The sequence below is a fragment of the Scomber japonicus genome, chromosome 18 (assembly GCF_027409825.1).
Source record: "Scomber japonicus isolate fScoJap1 chromosome 18, fScoJap1.pri, whole genome shotgun sequence".
In the NCBI taxonomy this organism is placed as follows: domain Eukaryota; kingdom Metazoa; phylum Chordata; class Actinopteri; order Scombriformes; family Scombridae; genus Scomber; species Scomber japonicus.
The window spans coordinates 27,756,391-27,763,935 of NC_070595.1; the positions used below are offsets into that span (position 1 = coordinate 27,756,391).

At 43.9% G+C, this 7,545-nt stretch overlaps 1 non-coding gene across 1 annotated transcript; it reads right to left on the reverse strand.

Annotated features, from left to right (window-relative positions):
- Window positions 1-7,266: 7,266 nt before the first annotated feature.
- On the reverse strand, window positions 7,267-7,338 carry trnat-cgu (transfer RNA threonine (anticodon CGU)). Its single transcript has one exon. It is a non-coding gene; the product is annotated as a tRNA-Thr (tRNA).
- Window positions 7,339-7,545: the final 207 nt, after the last annotated feature.

Here is a 7,545-nt window from a genome sequence, read left to right on the forward strand (position 1 = left end):
AACAGGGAACTTAGGACTTTCCTGACTGTTCTTATTTGGCGTTCCCAAACACCTCCGTGGTGGGACGCAGCAGGTGTGTTAAATATCCATCTAACTCCTCTTCTCAGCATTGATTCTTGGATCTTAGGCTGGTCCAGGTCTTTTAAAGACTCCTTCAACTCTCTCTCTGCACCGACGAAATTAGTGCCGTTGTCGGACCGGAGAACAGACACTTGTCCTCTTCTGCTTAGAAAGCGACGTAGTGCATTAATACATGAGCTGGTGTCGAGGGAATGCGCTACCTCTATGTGAACTGCTCTACTGGTTAAACACGTGAAAAGCACACCATATCTCTTCACTTTGCTGCGGCCTCGACTGACTTCAAATGGGCCGAAGAAATCCACGCCGGTGTTTGTGAAGGGCGGCTTATCTGGCAACAACCGATCTTCTGGCAAATTTGCCATTTTTTGTTCACCGGCCTTAGCGTGTAGTCTTCTGCATGTGTTACACTCTGAAATCATTCTTTGTATTGCTGAGCAGGCTTTTGGTATCCAGAACTTCTGCCTCAGTCTGGCAAGAATGTAATTTCTCCCGGAGTGTCCTGTCTCTTCATGTATGTGACGGAGGATGAGTTTTGCGATCCAATCATCTTTGTGCAAAATAGCCGGGTGTTTGGCATCCAATGGCATCGCAGACCGGCCTAGCCGTCCTCCTACTCTCAGCACTCCGTCTTTCAAATATGGATCCAACTTAAAGATATGACTATCCTTTCTGACGTGATCCTTTCCATCCAGCAGGGCTTTAAGCTCTTCTGCATATTCTCTTCTCTGACACAGGCGAATTAACTCTGTCTCCACCATGGCGAGATCTTCAGTGGTGAGAACTTGTTTTCCAAAGCTTTGCTTGTACTTAAGCATCTCTTGCTGGAGCAAAGACTCTGCTTTAAATGTGTCGTTTTCATGTTTCTGTATTGTTTCTTGGAGCTCTTTTCTTTTCTGTTTCATGTTGAGCAGGATCTCTTTTAGGCGTATCAGCCATGCTGTTGCTTTCTTGAGTTTATACCAACTTGAAAAGTGACGTACAAACTGACTCATTACGTCCAATTTTTCATCTGTTTGCACCAGAGACACTTGAGCTGACCTTTTGACCTCTGCATCTTCTTCTTCTAAGAAAATGGGCTGGTCTGGGCGTTTAGGCCATTCATCCTCAGATCTTAGCAGGAACTCTGGCCCCTGTATCCAGTTCTTGCTCTGCAGCAGACTCTCAGCGCTTAACCCTCTCGAAGCCTGATCCGCAGGGTTGTCTGCTGTGCTCACGTATTTCCACTGCGAGGGCTTTGTAGCTTCTTTAATGAATGAGACTCTGTTAGCTACGAATGTCTTGTAGCGTGCAGCATCATTTTCAATGTACTTTAATACTGTCACACTGTCTGTCCAGAATCTTGACTCACTCAGCTGCAGCTGCAGCTCACACTGAAGCATCTTATCCATCTTCACAGCTATAACAGCCGCTGTTAACTCCATCCTGGGAATGGTAATCAGTTTGAGCGGTGCCACTCTTGACTTCCCGATCATGAATGAGGTGAGCTTCTGGTCCTTCTCATTGGTCAATAGGAGATAAGACACAGTGCCATAGCCGTCATTGCTGGCATCAGAAAAGTGGTGCAATTGAGCCGTTTTGATGACACCAAATCCTGCAGGCTTGATGCACCTACTGACACAGAAAGATGACAACTTTTGTAGATCTGACAGCCACTTTTTCCATTTCTTTGCTTGTTCTTCTGACACTGTATCATCCCATGCTTTTTTCTCTTTGCAGAGTTCCCTCAGAAGCAGCTTGGCAGGAAGGACGAAAGGTGCCAGGAAGCCCAGAGGGTCGAAAGCTGAGCCCACAACTGACAAGATTCCTCTTCTAGTACATGGTTTTTGCTGTACTTCAATCTTAAGCTTAAACATGTCAGAGTTTGTGCACCAATGGACGCCTAGCGCCCTCTCTGTGGGTAGCTGGTCGTTATCCAGATCAAGATCTTTAATTCCTGAAGCTCTGTCTTCTTCTGGAATTGACATTAGCAGTGCTCTGGAATTACTTGTCCACTTGCTCAAGTGAAATCCTCCACTGAGGCAGAGTGTTCTCAAATCCTTTGCGAGCGCAACAGCGTGCTCGTCTGATGACACTGAGCTCAGACAATCGTCCACATAAAAATTGTTTAAGATTGTCTCAACTGCTTCAGGCGATGCCCATGTTTTTCCGTCTTCAGCTGTCCTCCTTAATGCATATGAGGCGCAGCTCGGTGAGGATGCTGCTCCGAACAGGTGAACACACATTCTGTAATCTGCTGCCTCTGAGCTCAGGTCGCCGTCCGGCCACCATAAGAAGCGAAGCAGATCTGAATCCTCCTTGGGTACCTTCACCTGGTAAAACATGGAGTCAATGTCTGCCATCATGCCCACCGTATCCTTCCTGAACCTTGTCAGAACTCCTACCAGCGTGTTCGTGAGGTCGGGGCCTTGAAGGAGTCTGTTGTTCAGTGATACTCCCTGATATGATGCAGTACAATCGAAGACAACTCTTAACTTTTTCTTTTTTGGGTGGTAAACTCCATGATGAGGAATGAACCAGAGTCTCCCATCCTCACACTGCAGTTCCTCTTCTGGGACCTTGGTGGCGTAACCTTTGTTTACCAACTCTGTCATAAATCTGTTGTACTCCTGGTAGAAGTCAGGATTTCTTTGAAACTTCCTCTTGAGGCTTGTGAGGCGCTGTTCAGCTAGAGATCTATTGTCCGGCATTTTTATTTCTTTGTCCTTCAGTGGCAATCCAATACAATAGTGACCATCAACTAGCTGTGTGGATTCTTTGACTGAGTCAAGGAACTGATGGTCTTCCTGTGACATCTCTGACTTGTCATCGTATCCTCTCTCTGGGAAATCCGCGTTGTACAGCTGAGTCAGAAGGTTTTCCACGTTGGACACAGAAATGCGGTTGACTGAATGACTTACGACGTCTTGGTTAGCTGCTGCAGTGCCTCTGAGCGGGCCGTTGATAACCCATCCAAGAGATGTCTTAACTGCATAGGGCCCGTCACCTCTACTATTTATTATCTGCCGAGGCTCCATGGCTTTGTAGACATCAGTGCCAATAAGCAGGCCAACTTCTGCCTCTATGTGCAAGAGGCGAACTTCATGCAGATAAGGCCACTGATCCACATCTCTCTGCAGAGGAATGTTTTCTTTTTTCACTGGTATACTTGGTTGAGTGAACACCTGTGGAAGGTGTATGTAATTCTCCTCTTCCAAGCCACACACTTCCAACTCTGACAGAACATGAGTGTTTACTTTCTTCTCAGAACCCATAGTAGTGAGTAAAAGCTCTGCTTTTCTTCCTCGGAGGTTAAGCTGCTGCATAACATCATCAGTGCAGAAGGTCGCCGTGCTTCCTTGGTCTAAAAACGCATAGACCTGCATTACCATGTCACTTCTTTTGGACTTTATCTTCACTGGAACTATGGGGAGAATAGTTTCTTTATTACCTGCCCCAGTATGTCCTCTGTTTTCATGCTCAGCTTCTACAAAAGCACTGGTGACTTCGCCAGTGACTTCTGTGTTCCTGTTTTCATCCCTCTCTTGCAGGGCTGGAGCATCTCTTGTGACATGAAGAATGCTTGGGTGTTTTCCTGAACATTCGCCGCATTGCATCCTTTTGCGACAACTTTTACTCAGATGACCTTGTGTGAGGCAGCCAAAGCAGAGTCCCTTTGTGGCTAGGAATCTGATTCTTTCTTTAGGGGTCTGTTCCTTTATTTTCTCGCAAACTTCCAATGTGTGACTCTTTTTGCAGTACATGCAAGGACTTTGAAAAGCATCGGCTGATTTGGCTGGGCCATGCTCCTTCTGATGTGACTGTTGAGCGCCACTCTGTCCTCCAGCTGGAGAGACAGTTGTAGCAAAGCTACTCTTGGGGTTACTTCTCTTAATGTTTACCTTAGTTTTCCCCTTCTCTTCTATGTTGAGGTCCAAGATGTCTCCAAACAGCGGGTCGTTGATAACCTCTGCCTGCCAGTTGATAAAATCCACAATGTCAGAAAACTTGGCTCTTCTTCCTTGGCTTGTGTGAATCTCATATGCTTGATTCCTCCAGCGCTCTTTCAGCTTAAAGGGTAACTTTGAGATGACAGTTTTCATGTTGCTGGGGTTATCCATCTCAACCATGTACTCCACGTTACTCATGGTGTTTCTACACCCTGTTAGGAACAACGCGTATGAATGTAGAGCTTTCCTGTCTTCTGTTTTTATCTGTGGCCATTGGAGAGCTTTCTTCATGTAAGCCGTGGCTATTCTCAGTTCGTCCCCGTAGTGCTGTTGGAGTAGCCTCCTTGCTTCTTCGTAACCCTCATCTGGTTTCATATGTTCGCAGCTGAGAACAAGGTCACGAGGTTCTCCACTTGTGTACTGTTGCAGGTAAAGTAACCTGTCCTGTTGACTAGCAGTCTTTCTCTCAACAGTTTGCTCAAACGCTGTTATGAATGAGTGATAACTGAGCGGGTCTCCATAGAATATTGGAACATCTCTTCTTGGAAGTTGTGACGTGCGCTGATGCCTCACCAACAACTCTGTTATCTCGTTTTGACGCTGCATTATTTTACAAATGCCATCAGATGTGACTGCTTGCTGCACATGGTTTACTGGTGCTGCTGAACTATCTGCTCCATAAGCTGAAGCCCTGGCATGAACATTAGCAGGCTGAGATGTGCGGAGCGCAACCATAGGTGTGGTGTAACTCACTTGCGTACGTGGCTCCTCATCTTCATCTTTAACTTGACAGGTGACCCTTCGACTTGCCTTGTGCCTGCGTTCTGATTCGTAATATTCATTCATTCCATCCTGACCATCCTCATAATTTGTGTAAACCTTTATCTTTGCATTTGATGCAGCAATCTTGGCATCTAGATCCAACTGTTCTTTGCGTGCCTTTAAGCGAACCTCCTCCATCTCAATGTCTTGTTTTTTATTTAAGAAGGCGGCTTGTGCTCGCAGTTCTTCACGTTCTGCTTCCAGCTTTAGACGAGCGGAACTTGTGGTGGAAACCTGTGATGAGCGACTTGCCACTGAGCCATCTTTTCTCCCTTTGGATGCATGACCAATAACCTCAGAGATGCTGTCACTTGGCTTCACATCATCTTCGCACTCATTATCATCATCGTTCTTTTCTTCTTCAGGATAATTCTCCATCCTGTCAATCCAATCCTCTGTTTCTTTAACAAAGTTTTCAATGTCCACACATTTGGGCATAAACCATTTTTCCTGATCCTCTTTCAAATCTTCTTCCTCAAGAAGAGGCATCAATGCAGCATTTATCTCTTTAAATTGTCCATAGAACTTGCCAAAAATAAACAGTGCTTCTTCTTTAATGATTTCCACATTAGCTCTGTTTTCCTTTAAGGCTTGAATGTGATTTGCTTTGCGACTAATCTGTGATAACTTGCCTTTTCTTTCACCCTTGAGCCTGTTCAATTTTTCTTCTACAGCCTTTGCCGTGGGCTTGGGCGTCCTCTTCTGGCCGTCCGCCGCAACGTCCATTATGCACGGTTTCACTCTTAATTAACTTAAATGCACACAAACTGTCCTCTTGCTTACTTGATGACAGCTTCTCACTCTTCTTAAAACATGTCCGCGAAACATTCCAAGAGTTTAAACTTCAAGTGTGCTCTAAGGTTAACCACCGCGGCTTAATTGTGGCTGCTGCTCCGTTACTCACTGCGTGGCTTATCCACATCCAGAACGGCGCTTGTTCTATCTTCTTATTTATTCCTCTTCTTCTCCTGTAGAGGTCTCCATCCGTGTGCGTCGTTATCTCAACGAGCTTAGTTTTTGACTAATGTAAGTGTGGCTCCGTCTCTTTATCTTTCATAAAAAACACACTTCAATTATGGAGCGAGCAGGTAGTTGACGCGTGTCTTAGGCCACAAAAAACTCCACAGTTCTTCTTTCTCACGAGGGTTTATTGAAAACTTTCTTAAAGTTACAACAAAAAAGAAATAAACTGTGCAGCAATCCAGACTTAGGCGATAATCATTATCATAAATCCACTTTTGTCACGTTATCTTATCACGGCTGTCACGGTCAAAAACTAGTGTGCTCTCCTCGCCTCCATAGTCATACAGAACTAAATTACGCACATAGGCTATCACATTACGCACGTCTCAGCCAATAAGAAGAGAGCAGCTGCTATTAACCAATAGGTACTCTTATACCTCAAATAATACATAAAGGGTAAATTCAACAAATTAAATTATTTACCATTGTGTGTAAATTACAAAATGGCTCTAACAACTATGAAAACAAAACACTGGAGGAACCAAACTCCGTTCACAAAAGAGAAAAATAAAACAGAAAATCAGAGGCTCTATAAAACTCTAAGAAACTACTACTCTTAATCTGTGAAAAAATACAAACAAAAGATCACTCGCAAGGAGGCAAAGAACACAGGCTTACTTGACGTGAATAACAAGGCTGAGGAGACTGGCTGGGGTGCACGACAGAATGAGACACTCTGGCACAAGACAAGGGAAGACGCAGACTATAAAACACATGAGGGTAATGGGGAACAGGCGGACACAATCAGGAATCAGGGAAGACAATCAGACCGGTGACACATGAGGAAGGGCAAGTGACCTGAAACGAGAGGAGAGTTAATTAAATTAAATTAAAGCTAGAGCTGCATTCTATCAAAAGGCCACCAGGGGGCGACCGTCTCTATACAAGTCAATGGAGAATTCACCACATAGTTGCCATTTTTAAACGGTTTAAAAATATGGCAACTGTTGCAGTGCAGTTGAATGATTAAGTTGACTTTCTGTTCATGTTTTTTATACAGTTCATATCAAAGACTCCAAGGTAGGGGTTAGGTGTGTTGAAATGTAACTTATGAGGCTTCTTGACTTTATGTGTTTATTTTTGAGCTATAAACATGTCTGAAGCAGAATCACATCAGTGTATTGTATAATGACAATAAAGCTACTTCCCTGTATTTTCTGAGATATTTTTAAATACTTTTACTTAAGTAATCGTTTAAGCAAATACTTTAGTACTTTGACTTAAGTAATATTTTGGCTAAGCTACTTTTACTTGTATTGGAGTAATATTTGACAATGAGTATCTGTATTTTTACTCAAGTAGTGAAGCTGTGTACTCTGTCCACCTCTGCCAATAAAGATGATTGCCTATGAGTGTCATCTACATTAGAAATACACACTAAAAAAAGGTGAGTATTACAATGTGCACAGATCCAAGGCACGGACGGGGTTCGAACCCGCGATCTTCGGTTTACGAGACCGACGCCTTACCACTTGGCCACCGCGCCTGGTAATGTAAATGGGGCAAAGTATGGCTACTTAAAGTAACACACTTTATCGCCTGTAAATCGTATTTTAAATATCTGAATTCAGTCTGAAAGGAAGCGTATTTAACTCCAAGCTACATTAAAAATATGTGCGATTTTTTAAAACTTTCTCAGCAGCAAAATTGGACATTTAAAGTATAATTGTATGATGCCGAATGTGCAGCAAGA